At 43.2% G+C, this 21,475-nt stretch overlaps 1 long non-coding RNA gene across 4 annotated transcripts in view; it reads left to right on the top strand.

Annotated features, from left to right (window-relative positions):
* LOC103786605 (uncharacterized) overlaps positions 1–21,475 on the top strand; it is a 271,965-nt gene that overhangs the window by 50,990 nt on the left and 199,500 nt on the right. For all 4 annotated transcript variants that reach the window (XR_008622629.2, XR_612342.4, XR_008622627.2 and 1 more), the window contains exon 2: positions 12,313–12,435. This is a non-coding gene — a long non-coding RNA (uncharacterized LOC103786605). The remainder of the gene's footprint in view (positions 1–12,312; positions 12,436–21,475) is intronic.

Raw genomic sequence — 21,475 nt, 5'->3', positions numbered from 1 at the left:
TTTTTTGAGACGAGGTCTCACTCTGTTACCCAGGCTGGAGTCCAGTGGTATAATCATACCTCACTGCAGCCTCAAACTCCTGGGCTCAAGTGATCCTCCCACATCAGCCTCCTGAATAGCTGGAACTACAGGTACGCACCATCACATCTGGTTAATATTTAGACTTTTTTGTAGAGATCAGATCACCCCATGTTGCCTAGGCTGGTCTCAAACTCCTGGCCTGAAGCAATTCTCTCACCTCAGCCTCCCAAAGTGCTGGGATTTCAGGTGTGAGCCACTGTGTCTGGCCACCATCAATCATGTTATTATCTCTTATGGTTTCTGTGGTCAGGAACCTGGGAAAGGCTCAGCTCAGCGGTCTTGGCTTGGTGAACCCTCATGTGGTTTCAGCGAAATGGTGTCCAGAGGAGCATCTCTGTCTGTCCTCTCTTTTCTTGTAGACTCAGGGCATCTCCATGTGGACTAGTTTGGGCTTCCTCACAGCATAGAGGCCTCGGGATGGTCAGACTTCTTACGTGGCAGCTCCAGTGCAAGTGATCCAGGGAACCAAGAGGAAACTGCCTGGCTTCCATGGCCCAGCCTGGAAGTCACAGAATATCACTTCCTCTTTATGCTGGTGACCAACCAATCATTAAGGTGGGCCCAGGTTCAAGGTGAGGAATAGAGAACCCACCTCTTGATGAGAAAAAGATGAAAGAATTTGCAGACATGTCTTAAAACTACCACATTTCCCAGCTAGATATGAGCTCCATGGGGACAGGAACTTTGCTTTGTTCACCATGGTATCCCTGGCATCTAAAATAGTGCCTGCCACCTAGTGAGTGCCCCCAAATATATACTTTTTTTTCTTTTTTGAGATGGAATTTTGCTCATGTTGCCCAGGCTGGAGTGCAATGGCGCGATCTTGGCTCATCGCAACCTCCGCCTCCCGGGTTCAAGAGATTCTCCTGCCTCAGCCTCCCGAGTAGCTAGGATTACAGGCCCGTGCCACCATGCCTGGCTAATTTTGTATTTTTTTAAGTAGAGATGGGGTTTCTCCATGTCGGTCAGGCTGGTGTTGAACTCCGCACCTCAGATGACCCACCCTCCTCGGCCTCCCAAAGTGCTGGGATTATAGGCGTGAGCCACCACACCCGGCCAAATATTTACTGAATGAATGAGACAGTTAAGACTGTGCTAAAGCCCCACACTGAAAAGTACTTTTATCACCACAGTTATCAACAGTTCCAACAATCCATTGAACCAATTACTAAGCACAGAGAAGAAATGATACTAATTAAGCATGAGAAAACAAACTTTATTTAGAAGGCAAAATGCAGTATTACCTCCATAGACACAATCACCAGGGTCTTATCCTTGGGGTTCATGTCTTATTCATCTCTGTCTCTTTTAGAGCTGAGCACAGAGCCTGGTGCAAGACAAGTGAGCAGCAAATGCAGTGAATGGGGTTTTAAAAAGAATGGCCAAGTATACTCTAGTCTTGAGATTATTTCATAGCCTCCTTATTAAAAAGTTAATAAAATTCCCACTTCTGGGTCCCTTGGCTCAGGGAAACAGGTGCACTGAAGAGAAATGTGTGAACTATCATTTATCAAACACCTGCCATGTGCCAAGGAATGTGCCAAGTGCTTTGTAGGTACAATGTGGTTTATTTTCCATAGTCTGCCATAAATTTGGGTACCATTATTATGTCTTTCATCCCACACCTTGTAGATGTTGAAAGTGAGGCTTAGAGAAGTTAATCACAGCCCATTTCCCATTAAGGCTATAAGTAGTAAGCAGTAGGGAAGGAGAGAGTAGGGCTGGGAGAAGGGGGATTCTAAGGTTTATTTGGCTCCAAAGCCTGAGTTCATTGCCAGATTCCTTGCTGCCTCCTTAGGGCCTCAGGGCCTTCCCACAGCATGCATAGCTGAAGGCTGTTTCCCATCTCACCTGCACCTGGACTTTTAATATAGTTGGTCCATTAAGGAGTATTTTGGCCATTTGAGTTGATGTTTAGCAAAGACCAATTAGTGAACCATTACACCGACTGTCTGTTACTTTAAGATACTATTCAGGTGGGCATCTTCTTTATAAATGTTCTCATTATCAACTGCTTAGAGTAAATAATTTTGAAGGGGTGACAGATTATTCCAATGCACTTGAACTTAGCGAATCTGATATCTGATCTTGGAGGAGTGCCTGGGGTTTATGTAAGTTGCCAGTACCCTGATGAGCTGGAGTTCATAGCCTATCTGCACTTTAGGATTGAGACGGAGTTCTTGGTCCTCTGGAGCCTGTGGGTAACTCTGAGAGTCACTTTTAACAGCATTATTTCTCAGGAGGCAGTGGGTGGTACAGGAAGCTTGGGGATGCGGATTCAAAGCCAGGGCTCCCTTTTCCTAACTGTACAACCCTGGACCAGTGACTTTGTTTTTCTGAAGGTCTATTTCCCCATCTGTCAAATGGGGACCACAATACCTACCTTCCAGGCTGGATGAAGTGAGATAATAGGGAAATATTTATCAATCACCTATTATGTTTATGCCAGGAGCTGTTCTAGACAATGGAAATTTGGTAGCCATAAAACCAAGTCCCTGATATCATGGAGTTTACATTGTAGGGGGGCTTAACATGAACATGGAAAACAAATGTAAAAATATCATTTTAAGTGGTAATAAGTCCCATGAGTATAAAGGAATCATGGTGGCAGGGGGAGGGGGGGCATGGTACAGGGGCAGTGGGAGGGCTGTTTACACAGCAGGGGTTGGGGATGGGGAGTTCTTTCTGGTATTTCAGCAGGGACTCAAGTTATGTAAGAAAGGGAGCTGATTTCAGGCCGAGGGAAGAGGGAAGAGCTAGTGCAGTGACCTGAGGGAGGGGCCTCCTTCTCTAGTGGAGGAACCAGGACCCAATGTGACTGGAGAAGAATGACAGGGGAGGGGGAGAAAATGAGGTCAGAAGAGCAGGGCTGGGTCATGGGGGGTCCCGGAGCTCAGGATGGGGTCTTGGAGTTAGATTCTACAAGATGGTGTATGAAAAGTGCATGAGTTAATGGGTGCTCACAGGTCAGTTGAATAAATGACTCTTTGCCATCATCTGTCACACCCTCTGCTGGACAAGGAGCAGAGATAGAATAACTACACTCCCCATTCTTCAAGCTGCCTAGTTCCTTTTCCTCAGTTCCTACCTTCTAGATGTCATTCCTAAGAACTGAAGATTCTGAACATTTTGCTTGGTTCTGGCATCCCAGGCTAAAGTGCATCTGAAGAATTTCCTGGCTGATAAAAAGTATTTATTTTCCCTAACCAGATGCATTAAAAAAAATAACAGAATGGAAAATGTCCTCTTTAATTAAGCTTTGTAATCCATTTCCTTTGTGGCTGAGAACAAATTTACCAAGCTTGCATTTGAGAGGTTGTCATTGCAGGGGAGTGAGCGGGGGTTTCAAGCTCAGAGAGAGTGGGGACAGCCTTGCTTTCATGCTGCAGACTCAGAGAACTTTCCAAACATAAGCACAAGCGGCCTCACCCAGCCCCATTTTATGCAGGTACACAAGGATGGCAGCTACAGTAGACAGGGACTTGCTATGTCCTTGGGTGCTCTTCTAGGCATGAGGAAATAGAGGTCGATGGTTCTTTGCAAAGGGTTTCATCTATTCCTTACCATGCTGTGAGGCAGGGACCAGTTATTGTCCACATTTTGGAAAAAAAGGAAAATTGAATCTCGGAGTGGAAAAGTAAGTAACCCAAGGTCACGCAACTCAGAAGCGTGTGGGCAAGTGATGCTAGTACCGATGAACTTGGCTCAGCCAAACTTTAGTCAGGCTTCTCCTTCCTACAGGCTCCTAAACTTTGCTCATCCTTAAGTTTAAGCAAGCATCCAGGTGTAGAATAGCTTGTTCTAGGAGGCTGACCAGAAAGAGAAATCCAGTTAAACTCCCCCTTCATGTTATATGCTCCCCTCACCACCTGCCAGCCTCCCCCAAAGTCCCTGCCAGTTCTGCTTCCCCCTCCCTAGAAAAGAAAGCCCTATTTGGTTTGATTTTGAGATGCTTCAAAGACCCCAAAGTCACAGTGTTCTCCCCATTGTAATAGTCTCTCCTATCCTAAGTCAAGGTTGGTTTTTCATTTGACATGGGTGAGCTGTGGTTTAAATCCAGAATCCTCTGAACTATTTAATTTATTCAAGGGTTAGAGTACTCTGAAACATTTACTCCTATATGGAATACTGTGACATATGGATGCATTTTCTTCTACAAATCAAACTAGAAACAATATTGCCGATGATGTGGTCAGATTCAGATCTGACTATATTACGTGAAAGTTGGTCTTCAAGCCTAAAAAACATACATAAAGAATTTTAAAAACATCTCAATTTTCTATAAAAAGCATGTTTCTATTTGTTCATTTGCTTGTCTTTTGCCCACATAGACAAGCAGATGTATGATATTTTAAAGAAAAATTATGGGAAACAAACTTAAGTGTAAGAAGACTAATATGTATTTTTTTCCTGTGAAATATGGTATAATAACTTCATTTGAATTCAGCAAGTGTTCAGTAAAGAAACTGTCTTCTGAGCTAATTAAGCACAATTTCTGGGCTGGCAGAATTGCTTTAAGTGGTCAAGGGCACACAAATCAGAAACAATGGATCTGGGTTTGAGTCGAGGTTTTGCTGTTTGCTGGCTATGCAGCCTTGGTCAATTTCCTCAGTTTTTCTGTCTATAAAATAAGAATTAAAATAGCACTTTCCCCCATTTTCCTGTTGTGAGGAGGCTGAAGTATACTGATGCATGAAGCATGATGCATTATGCTTGCTCAATAGAGTTTAATAAATATAAGAGAAAGAATCCACCCTGGGGAGAAGCACTGTTTATCTTTAAAGATGGTTTGCAGAGCAGGAGAGACATTCTGATAAGCAGTAATAACTCACAGTTCAAGTCTACATGATTGCATAAAAATGTGTCTTTTGTCCCAAATTGCCCCATGGGTTGCTTCTTCCTACTCCAACTCTTAGCAAGTGTTTCCCAAGTTAATTGCATCAGTAGCTCCTCATGGAGGCTTCCTGCAGCTCCGGGGTCTTGGGTCCTTTAGGCTGTAGGTTACATTTACTTGTCGCCAGACACCTTCCCAGCGGCACAGCCAGGTGTAGGCATAGAGGCCAGCTGGGGCTAAGTCCTGTCATGCACTGTTGGCTTCAGCTGTGCGCAGGCAACCACTTGATGTGTGGACAAGTAAACATGTTCTTGAGCAAGGAGCTCTAGAGACCCAAGAACAGGGGTTGTTGGGAAGACAAGGGGCTGCACTTGGGGCTGTAACATTAGCTTGAAGCAAATCACCTGGGTCAGACTGTGGTTGCATGAATGAATGAATGAGTCTGCTTAATACAACCCTCAATTTTGGCACTAGTCACAGGGTGACGCATCCATTTATTCACCTGGTTGTGACAGTGTCACTGTATTTATTCCCGAGGGCTACTGTACCCCAACATTGCAAATTGGATGGCTTACAACAATAGTTTATTCTTTCACAGTTCTGGAGGCTAGAAGTCCAAAATCAAGATGTTGGCAGGGCCATGCTCTCCCCAAAATCTCCGGGGGGGACCCCTTTTTGCTTTCTTCAGCTTCTGATGACTCTTGGCATTCCCTGGCTTGTGGCAGCATCACTCCAATCTTTACCTTCATTGTCATATGGCTGTCTTCTCCCTGTGCCCCTCTTTTCTTATACGAACACTAGTCATAGTGCCTTAAGGGCCTACTCTACTCTGGGAACTAATTACATCTATAAAGACCCTATTTCCAAATAAAGTCACATTCACATGCATCAGGGGTTAGAACTGGAACATAGCTTTGTGGGGGACATAATTTAACCCGTAACAGTCACTGTTGGTGGCTGATCCCACTCCCATTCACAACGTCCTCTTCCAGCTACCTGATACTTAGGGGCAGACATATGGCACAGTTCTGACCACTCAGAGCTCAGAGGAGGTTTATGGGATGGGGCACCCAGGGAAGCATTACTTTCCCTGGTAACTAGGAAGAGACTTGACTGGCAAGCCTCCTTTTATCATTTTTCCTACTTCCGGTTTGGAATATGCTCATATTAGAGGCACAGCCATCATTTAGGGGCTAGGAGTGACATATGCAAGGAGAAAAGCCAACACGCTAGTGATAGTAAAGAGAAAAGAGAGAAGGAACTCAGGTCCTTGAGCTCCTGAGTCTCCACTGTAGCCCCATCCGCCTTTGGGCTCATTGCTTTGGAAGCCAAATGAACTCCCATCTTTCAGTGTCATTGTTATGGGGTTCTGTTATTCTACAGCTAAATGCACATCTGATCAATACACATGGTTATATTTCCCTGATTATGAGAATGATGATAGCTAAATTAGAAAAACTACCATTCATTGAAACTCTCTTTGGAGGCATTGTACTAAATGCTTTACATGGCTCATATAATTTAATAAATATCTCTGTAAGGTAGCACTGCTATGATTCCCATTTAACAGATGAGGAAACAGAGTCCTAGACAGGTTAAGCACAGATCGTGGTCACATAGTGAAAAAGTGACTGAAACAGGATTCAAGCACCAGTCTACTGGTTCTCAAGCTGGTGCTCCTTCTACTGTATCGTGTAGCCTTTTCCCAGGAAAACCTTGAGAAAAGAACAATAGCAATGATGACATTGCTCATTTATTGAGAACACACTATCCATTCAGTCACTTATTGAGTCAGGCAACGTGCTAACGCTTTACCTACAGAATCTCATGGTGAAGTCTTCAGAATGCAGGGGCTTAGCACTCCTTCCACAGCCCTTGGCACAAATGGCTCTGAATAGCTGAGTGTTGCTGGGTTCATTTGAGCTGGACTCTACAGGAAGAGTAGGAGTTTGATAGGTGAGGAAGAAGAAAAGGAACATTTCAGAGAGGGGAAGCCGCAGGATCAATGGTGCCTTGCCAGGGTTTGGTTATCATAAAAGGTTTGAGTGTGGCTAAGGTTGTTAGCTGTTTCCCAATATCCATTCTCTCCTTCTTTCTGTTAGAAATAGCACATCCCCAGCCAGGCGTGGTGGCTCACGCCTGTAATCCCAGCACTTTGGGAGGCAGAGGCAAGGCAGATCACGAGATCAGGAGTTCGAGACCAGCCTGGCCAATATGGTGAAACCTCATCTCCACTAAAAATACAAAAATTAGCCGGGTGTGGTGGTGCACACCTGAAGTCTTAGCTACTTGGGAGGCTGAGTCAGAAGAATCACTTGAACCCGGGAGGTGGAGGTTGCAGTGAGCTGAGATCACGCCACTGCACTCCAGACTGGGTGACAGAGCGAGACTCCATCTCAAAGAAAAAAAAAAAAAAAGAAAGAAAGAAATAGCACATCCCCAAGTTTTATCTAAGTACATGGCCACCCAGCTATAGACAACATTTCTGAGATTCTCTGAGTTTGATTAAAGTCTCACCAATGGAACGTGTAACTTGCTGTTATTTCTTTAAGAAACAGCTTGCCTCCTACTTTACGTAGGCCAAAGTATGCGCATGGTAGTGACCCAGTTTTGATCACGGAGGTAAAGACAAAATACCAGGGGGTGATGTAGCAGGAAGATAGAAGGAACCTGGGCCCCTGAATGACTTCATGGAGCAGAGCTGCTCTGTCAGCTTGGACCTCTTATCTTTGTTAGATAAGAAAGAAAGAAACTCTTTTCTTATTTAATCAGCTGAATTTTGGGGCTTCTTTGTTATAACAGATTAGTCTGTACATTAATGAATCTACTGGATCTTAACCTGGATCACATCTGGAGGAAGAAACACCTAGTTAATTCAGTCTGACTCTCAGGAGAAGACAGAAAATGGAGAGATGGGAAGAAGTTTGATTGGGGAGAAGAAGAAAAGCTGCAAGACCCTTAATTGTTTCTTTCACTTGTTAATTTACTAATTCAACAAATGTTGATTGAACACAGACTGGGGCAGCTACCTAAGCCATATTTTCTCCCCTATTTTTTAAATTTTATTTTGTTTTTAATTGGCAAATAATAATTGTACATATATATGGGGTACAGGAATGTTCTGATAGATGTATACATTTTGTAATGATCAAATTGGATTAATTAGCATATTTGCCCTCTCAAACATTTATCTTTCTTTGCAATGAGAACATTCAAAATCCTCTTTTCTAGCTGTTTTAAAATATGCAATGCAGGCCAGGCGCAATGGCTCACTCCTGTAATCCCAGCACTTTGGGAGGCCTAGGCAGGCAGATCACTTGAGGCCAGGAGTTCGAGACCAGCCTGGCAAACATGGTGAAACCTCGTCTCTACTAAAAATACAAAAATTATCCAGGCGTGATGATTCATGCCTGTAATCCCAGCTACTTAAGAGGCTGAGGCAAGAGAATCGCTTGAACCTGGGAGCTGGAGGTTGCAGTGAGCTGAGAGCCGAGATTGCACCACTGCACTCTAGCCTGGGTGGCAGAGCGAGTCTCCACCTCAAAGAAAATAAATAAATAAATAATAAAAAATAAAAAAGTAAAATATGCGATGCAATGCAATATTATTAACTGTAGTCCCTCTACTGTGCAATAGAACACCAGAACTTATTTCTCTTAACTGTAACTTTGCACCTGTTGACCAACTTCTCCCCTTTCCCCTTTTACTCCTCCCCACCAGCATCTGGCAACCACCATTCTACTCTCTATTTCTATGAGTTTTGACTTTTTTAGCTCCTACATATTAGTGAGAGCATACGCTGTTTGTCTGTCCGTGCCTGGCTTCTTTTACGTAACATAATGTCCTCCAGGTTTATTTGCCACAAATGACAGGATTTCATTCCTTTTTATGGCTAAAGAGTATTCCATTGTGTATATATACCACATTTTTGTTATCCGTACATCTGTTGATGGACGATAGGTTGACTCCATATCTTGGCTGTTGTGAATACTGCTACAATAAATATAGGAGTGCAGATATCTCTTTGACATACTGATTTCATTTCCTTTGGATATATACCTAGGAATGAGACTTCTGGATCATATGGTGGTTCTATTTTTAATTTTCTGAGAAACCTCTATACTCTTTTCCATAATGGTTTAACTAATTTACATTTCCAGTGAAAGTGTTTAAAGGTTCCCATTTCTTCACATCCTTACCAGCATTTATTATTTTTTGTCTTTTTGATAATAGCCATTCATTTGAGTGAATTTTTGTATATGGTGATAGATAAGGGTCTGATTTCATTCTTCCACGTGTAGACATCCAGTTTTTCCCACATTATTTATTGAAGAGACTGTCCTTTCTTCATCATGTGTTCTTGGCATCTTTACAGAAAATAAGTTGACCATATATGCATGGATTTATTTCTGGACACTCTATTCCACTGGTCTGTGTGTCTTTTTGTATTCCAGTGCCATGCTGTTTTGCTTATTGCAGCTTTCTAATATATTTTCAAATCAGGTAGTGTGATGCCTACAGCTTTGGTCTCCTTGCTCAAGATTGCTTTGGCTAGTCAGGGTCTTTTTTTGGTTTTATATTAATTTTAGATTTAAAAAAAATATTTCTGGGAAGAATGTCATTGATAATTTGATAGGAATTACATTGCATCTATAAATTGCTCTGGGTAGTGTGGACATTTTAATAATACTAATTCTTCCAATCCGTGAACATGGCATACCTTTTCATCTATTTGTGTCTTCTTTAATTTTTTCTTCAATGTTTTATAGTTTTCAGTGTAGAGATCTTTCACTTCCTTGGTTAAATTTATTTATAAGTATTTTTTTGGTAGCTATTATAAATGGGATTGTTGTCTTGATTTTTTTCAGATAGTGTTCTGTTAGTGTATAGAAATGTTATTGATTTTTGTATGTTGACACTGTGTCCTGCAACTTTACTGAATTTGTTTATGAGTTCCAACAATTTTTTAGTGGAGTCTGTAGGGTTTTCTATATACAAGATTATGTTGCCTACAAACAGAGGCAATTTAGCTTCTTCCTTTTCAGTTTGAATGCCTTTTTTCCCCTCATGTCTGTTTCTCTGGCTAGGACTTCTAGTACCATGATGAAGAGAACAAATAGACAAAAACCATATATGATCATTTCAATATAATTTATCTCACATTTCAATAGCTGCAGTAAAAGCATCTGACAAAATTCAACATCCCTTCATGATAGAAACTCTCAGCAAATTAGGAATAGGAAAAATGTGCTTCAACACAGTAAAAACCATATATGGCAAACCCAAAGCTGATGTACTGAACAGAGATAAGTTGAAAGCTTTTACTCTAAGATCTGGAGCAAGACAAGGATGCCCACTTTTGCCACTTCTATTAAACATAGGACTGCTCTATTTTCTTCATCTCATTTATCACTATTTAAAATTACATTATCTCTCTTGAGTGGAGTAGTATTTACCAGAAGGTAAATTTATTGCATTAGAGAAGGAAACGTTATCAAGTTTCGCTAGAGCTAGAAGAAATATAATGTGGGAAGTCTGCAAATTCATGGGAACTGCTATAAATCATTATTGCCCCGTGGAGAAACAGACAAAAAATAAGCAGATTTCAGCCCAGCAGAGGTCTATTTTCTGATGAGCAGAAGAGTAAGGTGAGTCAAGAACACAGCTGGGCTTTGATTGAATGAAGCAGAGGGTACAATGGGGATAGGAGTCTGATCTCCCACACTAAATTGGTTAGGTACTGGGACCCATACAAATAATAATGAGAGATGTCCTGTGCAAATGAAGTAAACAACATTGAAGACAGGACAATTCACGCTTGAGGGAGGAACCAAGAGGGGCTGTTCAACAGAATAAGGATGAGATCACAAAGGGATGAAATTGAGTGCTGGGTAGAAGAGATTGACCTAGAGCTTCTGGGTCTGTGTATACTTTTTATTTCTCTCACTATTTCACTTGCAACCAATTCTAAGCAGAGCAGTCAAGGCCAATGGAGTCTCCCCTGTTTACTCTGTTGCCCCGATTACATGACCAGACACCCCACAGAGAGCAAGGTGTGTGAGCCACAATTTATTTATTACTTGTTCAGTGTCTCCATGAGGGGAAGGAGTTGGTCTGTCTTGTTCACTGTGGCCTCCCCAGCACCTAGAACAATGCCTGGCACATAATAGGAGCTTCATAAATAACTTTTGAGTGAATGAATAAAGAAAGCAGACAAAGGAATAAAATAGTAGCCAATTTCAATAATTCAAAGAAAGAGCTAGTTTGAGATGGAGAAAACAGAGGGAACCATCCTTTAGGAGTACAGCCAGGGAAGTATGTTTATGATGAGGCTCAAGGGAGAGAAAGAGTTAGCTATGCTAAAAATAGGGAGGAAAGCATTTCAGGCAGAGGGAACCGAATGTGCAAAGACCTCAATGTGGGAAAGAGTTTGGCATGTTTCAAGAACTAAAAGAAGGTTGGTCAGACTTCAAGGAGAGTGGGATGAACAGAGCTGGAAGAGGTCATCAGGGGATGGATCCTGTAGGGGCCTGGTGGGCATCATTAGGAGCTGAGATTTTATTAAGATTTATCTCTACTCTAGGTCTAGGGAGACCTAATTCAATTTTGCTTTGAAAAAAGAATCCCAATTTCTGTGTAGAGAATGGATTGGAGGCAGGCAAGAGTGTAGGTGAGAGAGAATCAGTGGTTTAGATGAGAAATGATGCTGGAATGGACTAAGGGTGTGGCCAGGCAATTGGAAAGAAGTGGGTAGATTTATTTGGAGCTTGCTGATGGATTGGATGTTGGAAGTGAGGGAGAGAGGAATCAAGGATGCTGTATCAGCTAGCTATTGCTGAGTCACAAATAACCCCCATATTAAGTGGCTTAAAACAAGTCATTTATTACAGATCATGCCTCTTGTGCATTGGTCGTGGACTGGCTGGGCTAAGGTGAGCTCCCTACTGACCTCGGCTGGACTCACTCATGCTTTTTTGGGTCAGCATGGGTGGGAGGAATGGGTGCCCTGCTTTCATCTGAGCTTATCTGGGCTAGCTAAGCTGAGGCAGCTCTGACCCCGTTGCCTCTCTTCCATCGTCTCTGGGATGAACGGGCATGTTCTTCTTATGGCACAAGAAGGAGCAAGCTCAATTACACAAGAGCCTTTCAGGACTCTGTGTTACATTTACTAGCACTCCACTGGCCAAAGAAAATCCCACAGAGATAAGGAATTATGCTCTAGCATAGTGGGAAGTACAGCACCCCATTTAATTGGCAAAAGGTGTGGATACCAGAAGGGGTGAAAAATTGAACCATTAATGCAGTCTACCACAGATGCCTCTCTGCTTCTGGCTAGTTTTTATTGTAATTTCCCCCTTGTTCCACTTTAAACAATTTTACTCTCTTCCCACCCACAGAATAGCACTCCTATTTACTTATCTTTGGAGCCTCCCAGAAGGAATAAAACAACAGAACTGGAGACCTGTTCGTGTGCTTTGGCCTTCCTGCCCAGGATGGGAGGGTAAAGGTCTGGGTCAAGGGTAAGTTTCACCCCTTTGAGTTTGGCTCTGAATCTGTGGAGCTGAGGATGCATGTAGAGTCTGGCCACAGTATTGTGTGGGCTGATGCTGAACGTGGAACACACAAGTGCAGGTTTACAAAAGCAATTGAGAAAGGCCTTGGCTGAAATGCAGAGAATATCTGCAGCTTAAATACTGGAGCGATTATATCATTTGTGGGGTTTTGCAAGCTAATTTGTTTGCTGCCTTTTCAATTTGCCATTCAGTTTCCATGGTTTCGTGGTTGGTCAGAGATGGAATATTTAAACCCCATAGACAAAGCTTGAAGTTGAAGTGCTAAAATGGCTGTGGAATTGTTTTATAGCACACTGGTGGAAAGGCGGCCATCCAGGGAATCGAGAGAGTGAGAGTTCTGGCTTTGTCACCTTTATGCAGAGTTCCTTCTCCGTGCCTTGATTTCCCCATCTGCGATGTGATATGAGCTCTATGGTGGTTCCTTCCAGCTTTATATTAGTGACAACAATAATAAAAGCAGCAAAGATAATAAGTAGAAGTAGCAGGAGTAATAATAGCTAATGTGTATTTAGCTATTATTTCAGTAAATACCTTGGCTGGGTGCGGTGGCTCACTCCTGTAATCCCAGCAGTTTGGGAGGCCGAGGCAGGTGGATCACCTGAGGTCAGGAGTTCGAGACCAGCCAGAACAATATGGTGAAACCCCATCTCTACTAAAAATACAAAAAATTGGCCGGGCATCGTGGTGCGTGCCTGTAATCCCAACTACTCGGAAGGCTGAGGCAGAAGCATCGCTTGAACCTGGGAGGTGGAGGTTGCAGTGAGCCAAGATTGCACCATTGCACTCCAGGCTGGGCGACAGAGTGAGACTCCATCTCAAAAAAAAAAAAAAATACACTATATATATATTTAATGTCCAGTAGAACATTCTATTGGAAATATTCTGTGTGTACACTGTCCAATATGACATGGTAGCCACTTTCTACATGAGGCACTTTAGAGGTGCCTAGTTCAAATGAAAGACTGCCTTTTTAATTTCATTAACTTAAAAAACTTAACTTTGAATTGACACATGGGTAGCCACACGTGCCAGGCAACTGCCATACGGGACAGCACATGAGGGAGCATGGCCCTGGCCACACCCGAATGCAGCACATCACGGTGTTTAAGAGCAGGGGCTGTGGACCTAGATTTTTCAGGCACAAGTACCCATTTTGCCACCTACTGGCTGTGTGACCTTGAGCAAGTTACTTTCCTTTTTGTGCCCCAATTTTCACATCTGGAGGTAAGAATAAAATGAGCGAATCCATGTGGAGCCCTTAGAACAGTGCCTGGCTTATGGTAAGAGACATGTAAGTGGTTATCAGCATTATTGCACCCAGGGATAGGAAGATGAAAAAACTCCGACATGCACTGCTTTAATTTGATTCTCATAAGAGTTCCAGCTAGTGTGGTCTTCCCCTCCCATCCCCGTAACCCACTCTGTGCGCCTAGCCCAGATACTGTTTTGCTGCGATGGCTCTCACCTACACCGCCACAGTCAGAGGACTGTTCTTGGGAATTGGAGTCTCTGAGCATAGGCAGAGCCACCATGCCTGGGAATCCATGCCACAGTGGGAACAGCCTGTAGTCACTAGTTGACCAGTGTGGGTGCAAAACACCCAGCTCCTCTGTCTCCAGACAAACTCCATCAGAGTCTGAGGGGTTGTTTGTGCCCCAAAGCTCCCCAAGGCTTGGGGCTGAGGCTGGGACTCCTGAAATTGCTCCCTTGCTTGACTCCACCCCTCCTTCCTTCCCTCACCCTCACTTTGGCTCTGCAGGCCATTCTGTACTCACTTTATAGGTGAGGAATTTGAAGCTCATGGAGAGAAGGGCTATTTCCAACATTGCGTGGTTTTAAGTGAGGCTGTAAAGCAGGGACCAGCATACATGTTCCTTCAAAGGCCATGAGTTGATATTCTGGTGATCACAATGTGCTGCCTATAGGGATACTATTTTCTGCACCCACGAATACCTTATACACATGGCTGGTGCACACCAGTGACAGATGGCATCCATTCTGACTGTACCAGTTGTTAATTGTTTTCAAGATTATCCCTTCTTCTACTCCACACCTTTACATGGCATAACATGTAGCTACATATTTGGGGCAAAATGCAGACCACCCTAGAAGACCTGGGGCAGAGGGTTGGTGGGGCCCCTGCTCCTCTTTGCTCCCCGGAGACACAGCACTCAGGCTTCCCTCCTCCCCACACAGCTTTCCCTCAGGCTGGGTCTGTGGAGCTCTCTCTGCATAAAGACTGTCTTCAGCACCAGGCTCATTTGCACAGTCATTGAAGAGTGGTTGAGGCCAATTAGGAACCAGGCACCGTGCTAGATGACAATGACACTCCAAGAGGTCAGGGAGCTTTCTCAAGGCCAAGCAGCCTGTAAGTGCAGAGCTGGGATCTGCATGGATATCTTTGGAGTCTCCATTTTGGAGGCACCCACCCTCCTTCCAAACAGGCTTTGCAGAAGATGAAACGTGCAAACTCCTGACCAACTGGCCCTGGATGCGTAACCCAGATCTCCACTGGGAACCTTTGCCCTTCAAAGATGTAAATGAGATTCAAACCCCTGCCAATCCCTGAGGAAGTCCAGAGCCCCTCCCCTGGGTTTCTGCAGAGTCCTGAGGGCTCACTATCTCCGGACTGCTCAGGCATCCTGTGATGCCTCTGTTGAGCAAAGTGAGGACCTAGCTGTGAATCTCATCTTCTCTTTATGTTCCCCTCAGGTGAATCCACTTACACCAGGCATCAGTGAGCAATGGAAATTTGGTTGGAGATTTGAGGGGGAGACATTGAGGCATCATTGACAGGCACTGTAGGAATCACCACTCTCTAATGTAGATTTTCCATTTTGCCACGTGGAATTTCACTGCTGAGTTCATCTCAGTCTATCGCCATCCTCCTGGCTCCTTGCTTCTCTTCCAGCCTCATTCTTCACTCTGTCCCTGGTCCCTTTCCTAGGGACAACTCCCTTCCTCTGAAGACCTGGCACCAGCGCCACACCTGGGCTAGGGGCAGTTGGTGGAGGGGAACAGGGCTCCTCTGTTACGTGGATCTCCCAGGCTTTTCTTCCACCCCAGTGCTGCTGGTTCTCTTCCTAAGTGAGCATCTTGTCAGTGATGCTCTCCACCTGTTTTCACACCTATGGTTATGGCTGCGAGGGGAGAAATGGAGGAATCACACAGCTATTTGCCCTTGGATCCACCACTTCCTGGGATCCACATTCCACAAGCTGTTGTCCCAGCTCTAAACACAGAGCAACAGTCTCTACTCGCTGGTCCTGCCTTATTGATTGCTTATCAACAAAACCCTGACCTGAGCTCCCAGACTCGACACAGACCTTCATTCCTCCTTTAGGACATTCCAGACCACCCTCTACTCTTCCTTCTCACTTTGAGAAAATTTTCTATTTGTGCTGATGTGACAGTAAACGGAGACAGCTATTGTGCAAGTCCTCATTCTTCAGCTGGCTCAACAGAACTTTTGGCAATTAAAAAATTTCTGGGTTGATGCTGCAGATATGACAAACTGATGCTTGGAATCAAGGCAATGCTTTGGGATTTAGCCGAGAGAGTTGAGGAGTTCATGAACACGGATGGAGGCAGAGCTGTGGGCCATCATTCAACCGGATTCTAAATTTAAGAATAATTGAGTCCTTATTAGCTGGCCAACACTTTAGGGGTTTGTAAATACATTATGAGGGAAGGAAAATGATGATGGCGATGATGATGGTGATAATGATGATAATGGCCATTGCATTGTTAACAACAGCAGGTAGTATGTTTCCTATCTTGCAGACATAGATACTGGGTATCTCATTTAATATGCAAAATAACTCTTAAAGGGAGGAAGCCAGCGAGTTTAGGCTTAAACTCATTGCTTCAAAGGAGTCTCCAAACCAGTTCCCTAATCTATGATCCAGTAAGGTTCCCTGTCAAAGTCTCTCTCTCTCTTTTTTTTTAAATTTTAAATTTTTTTTTTTTTTTGAGATGGAGTCTCACTGGGTCACCTAGGCTGGAGTACAGTGGCGCGTGATCTCAGCTCACTGCAACCTCCGCCTCCATTCAAGCAATTCTTCTGCCTCAGCCTCCTGAGTAGCTGGGATTACAGGCATGTACCACCACACCCCGCTAATTTTTATATTTTTAATAGAGACAGGGTTTCACCAAGTTGGCCAGGCTGGTCTTGAACTCCTGACCTCGTGATGCACCCTCTTTGGCCTCCCAAAGTGCTAGGATTACAGGCTTGAGCCATTGTGCCGAGCCCAAAGTCTCTTTTCACAAGCGTTCCCTCCACAAAGTGCATATTTTGATATATTTTGCCCACTGTATATGATAGCATGTAAAGATAGCATGTTATTACTAGCTTCATCTTCTAGATAAGGAAATTGAGGCAAAGGGAAATCCATTCATTTGGCCCAGGCTTCACAAGTGGGAAGTGGTGGACCCCATGGCCACCATGTATGGCTGTGCATGTTTTTCACAGCTCAATGACGCCTGGCCCAGGAGTCTGAAATCCGGCCACCAATCTGGTTAACAAATCATGGATGCTAGTATGAGGATGAGTTTGTTGGGAGGAACAAATCCTTTATCAAATTCATTAAAAGATATGACCTTTTCACCAAGCTGTGGGCCCACTGGACTTTTATCTGCCTAGAGGAGTTGCCTCATTTGATTTGCACCAAAACTTGGTATAGGACAGTGGCTCCTGAAGAACCAGTATTCATACCCTGCAGCCTGATTTCAGAATCTGTTCTCTGACCTCACAAAGCAGGGGAAAGCAGTATCTGTTCCTTGTCAAAGGCTCCTTTTACTAGTGTTTCCTCCACAAAGTACACATTTTGGTATATTTTGCCCATTGTTTATGATAGCATGTAAAGAACCATTATTTCTGTGGCCTCAACAAACGGGGGTTTGCCTTTTTCATGCAATAAGGAGTCCAGAGTTGGTGGTTTAGAGTACGTACAAAGTCTTTAAGAACCCATATTCTGGGCCGGGTGCGGTGGCTCATGCCTGTAATCCCAGCACTTCAGGAGGCCGAGGCGGGTGGATCACCTGAGGTCAGGAGTTCAAGACCAGCCTGGCCAACATGGTAAAACCCCATCTCTACTAAAAATACAAAAAATTAGCTGGGCGTGATGGCAGGCGCCTGTAATCCCAGCTACTTGGGAGGCTGAGGCAGGAGAATCGCTCAAATCCGGGAGGTGGAAGTTGCAGTGAGCCGAGATCGCACCACTGCACTTCAGCCTGGGCAACAAGAGCGAAACTCCATCTCAAAAGAAAAGAAAAGAAAAGAAAACAAAACAAAAACCCATGTTCCATCCAGCACCCTGATTTTGTTAGGATGTGGCTTTCAACCTCAAGGTGTCTGCTGCACAGTCAGACTTCACATGTGAATTTCAGGCAGAAAACATTGGGAAAAAAGCCAAGAAAAAAAAAAGGAGTGATCCAGTTAAGTTGGTCTTTTTATATGAGGAAAATTATAGCTCTCTCAGAAGCTCTACTCTTAAATCTTACTGTCTAGAACTGGGTCCCATGGCCACTTCTAGTTGCAGAGGAGTTTGGGAAGTATTTTTAACTAGGCATGTGACTACAGGCTAGACAAAGCTGGGATTCTCTTAGCAAGAAAAAAGGAGACTAGATCTCATGGACTGGTCACATCCAACAAGTAAACTGCATGTATAAAGTAATATTCAACTTGTTCTTCCGCTTTTATGAGTCAAAAACACAACTTCTTAGAGGAGCATTTTTGTTGACAAGTAATATCTAGATCTATTGCCCGCTACCTTTAGGAGACTGTGCAATATACACAGGGTCAGGAAGCTGAGCTTCTCTTCCACAGTCGTCTTCACACTCACAAGTTCCAGCTTCTGCTTGGGTCCAGTGCTGCCTTCCCTCCCATGTCCTTGACACCTGGTTGGTCCCCAGTCACCATATCTCCTTCCTACCTCTTTGGCTTTGCTATACTTGGGCTTTATAGCTCCTGACTCCTCCACACTTTCTACCACAAAGATACTAGGGGCTGGGATTGCAGCCAGAGGTCCTGCCCACTGCCCACTAGCTGCTGTGCCTGCTGTACAGCCAGCTCTCCAGGTCCAGATGCAGGGCCTAGGGCCCTGGCTTGTTCCCAGCCCACCTATTTGATCATTGGCCATGGAAGGTATGACAGCACAGCCTGTTATAGTTCCAGCCGAAAGTAGTCCCCTGGGTGTTTTAGCTAACCTGGGCAGTCTCATTAAGAGTAAATATAGAGTTTTCATTAGGCCTTTGGAAATACTGGAAAATGACTCATGGTTCTATATAATCCTTTTTAGCCCAGTGCTGTCTAATAGAACTTTCCATGATGGGGAAAATGGTCTCTCTATCTGTGCTATCCAATACAGTGGCTACTGGCCACATGAGATTACTGAGAGCTTTAAACATGGCTAGTGCAATTGAGGAGCTCAGTTTCTAATTTTATTTTATTTTCATTAATTTAAATTTATAATTAAATAGCCACATGAGGCTAGCAACTACCATACCGGATAGCACATCTCTAGAGGTTTTCTCTATGGACTCAAGGTCCTAAGAAGTGTAGGAAATGTGTAGGAAGCCAGCTACCTACACTGAGGTAGCTGGCTGAATCAAAAGACAAAACAAGGATGAAAGCTGCACATACGAAATAATGAGATGGTAAATAGGCCAAAGGGCATCCATTGACTCTAAGGCCATAATGGTGACCATTTGTTGAATATTTAGTCTGTGCCAGGGATTTAATTTATAATTTTTGTGGGTACATAGTAGGTGTATATATTTTTGGGGTACATGAGATGTTTTGATACAGGCATGCAAAGAGTAATAATCACATCATGTAAAAAGGGGTATCCATCCCCTCAAACATTTATCCTTTGTGTTAGGAACAATCCAATTACACTCTCTTCATTATTTTAAAATGTACAATCAAATTATTATTAACGATAGTCACCCTGTTGTGCTATCAAACACTAGGTCTTATTCATTCTTTCTAATTATTATTTTTTTTGGTACCCATTAACTATCCCCAAGTTACTCCAACCCTCCTACTACCCTTCCCAGCCTCTGGTAACCCTCCTCCTACTCCCTATCTCCATGAATTCAATTGTTTTGATTTTTAGATTCTGCAAATACATGAGAACATGTGATGTTTGTCTTTCTGTGCCTTATTTCACTCAACCTAATGACCATGTTGTTGCAAATGACAGGATTTCAGTCTTTTTTATGGCTGAATAGTACTCCATTGTGTATATGTACCATATTTTCTTTATCCATTCATCTCTTGATGGACACTTAGATTGCTTCCAAATTTTGGCTGTTGTGAACAGTGCTCCAACAGACATGGGAGTGCAGATATCTCTTCAGTATACAGATTTCCTTTCTTTCTTTTTTTTTGGACAAATATACACATTTTTATTTTTAAAAATTTTCAAATTTTGTAAAATTTTTATAGATTTGAGGTACAAGTGCAGTGGTGTTACATGGACATATTGGGTAGTGGTGAAGTCTGGGCTTTTAGTATAGCCATCACCCAAATAATGTAGATTGTACCCAATAGGTAGTATTTAATCCCCCACACCCCTCCTACCCTCCCACTTTTCTCTTTTTTTTTATTATTATACTTTAAGTTCTAGGGTACATGTGCACAACATGCTGGTTTGTTACATAGGTATACATGTGCTATGTTGGTTTGCTGCACCCATCAACTCATCATTTATATTAGGTATTTCTCCTAATGCTATTCCTCCCTCAGCCCCCCACCCCCCGACAGGCCCTGGTGTGTGATGTTCCCCTCCCCGTGTCCATGTGTTCTCACTGTTCAACTCCCACTCATGAGTGAGAACACGTGGTGTTTGGTTTTCTGTCCTTGCGATAGTTTGCTGAGAATGATGGTTTCCAGCTTCATTCATGTCCCTGCAAAGGACGTGAACTCATCCTTTTTTATGGCTGCATAGTATTCCATGGTGTATATGTGCCACATTTTCTTTATCCAGTCTATCATTGATGGACATTTGGGTTGGATTTCCTTTCTTTTAGGTATATACCCAGCAGTGGGATTGCTGGATCATATGGTACCTCTATTTTTACTTTTTTGAGTAATCTCCAAACTGTTCTCCATAGTGGTTGTATTAATTTATATCCCACCAACAGTGTACCAGAGTTCCCTTTTCTCTGCATCCTCACCAACATTTGTTATTGCCTGTCTTTTGGATGTAAGCCATTTTAATCAGGGTAAGATGATATCTGATTGTAGTTTTGATTTGCATTTCTTTGATGATCAGTGATGTTGAGCACTTTTCCATATGTCTGTTTGCCATTTGTATGTCTTCTTTTAGGAAATGTTTATTCAAATCTTTTGCCCATTTTTAATTGAATTATTAGATTTTTTTTCCTATAGAGTTGTTTGGGTTCCTAATATATGCTGGTTATTAATCCCTTGTCAGGTGGATAGTTTGCGAATATTTTCTCCCATTCTGTGGGTTGTCTCTTCACTTTGTTGATTGTTTTTGTTGCTGTGCAAAAGCTTTTTAAATTGATGAGATCCCATTTGTCCATTTTTGCTTTGGTTGCGTGTGCTTGTGAGGTATTATTCAAGAAATTTTTGCCCAGAGCAATGTCCTGGAGAGTTTCTTTGGTGTTTTCTTTTAATTTAATTAATTACTTTATTTATTTAATTTATTGGGTTTTTTTTGAGACAGAGTCTTGCTGGGTCACCCAGGCTGGAGTGCAATGGCGTGATCTCGGCTCACTGCAACCTCTGCCTCCCGGGTTCAAGCAATTCTCCTGCCTCATCTTCCTAAGTAGCTGCAATTACAGGCACCCACCACTACTCCTGGCTAACTTTTGTATTTTTAGTAGAGATGGGGTTTCACCATGTTGGCCAGGCTGGTCTTGAACTCCTGACCTCAGGTGATCCCTGATGCTATGTTGAATAACAGTGGTGAAAGTGGACATTCTTGTCGTGTTCCAGATATTAGAGGAAAAGCTT

The sequence above is a fragment of the Pan paniscus genome, chromosome 23 (assembly GCF_029289425.2).
Source record: "Pan paniscus chromosome 23, NHGRI_mPanPan1-v2.0_pri, whole genome shotgun sequence".
Lineage (NCBI taxonomy): Eukaryota > Metazoa > Chordata > Mammalia > Primates > Hominidae > Pan > Pan paniscus.
This window is presented reverse-complemented; position numbering and strand designations above follow the sequence as displayed.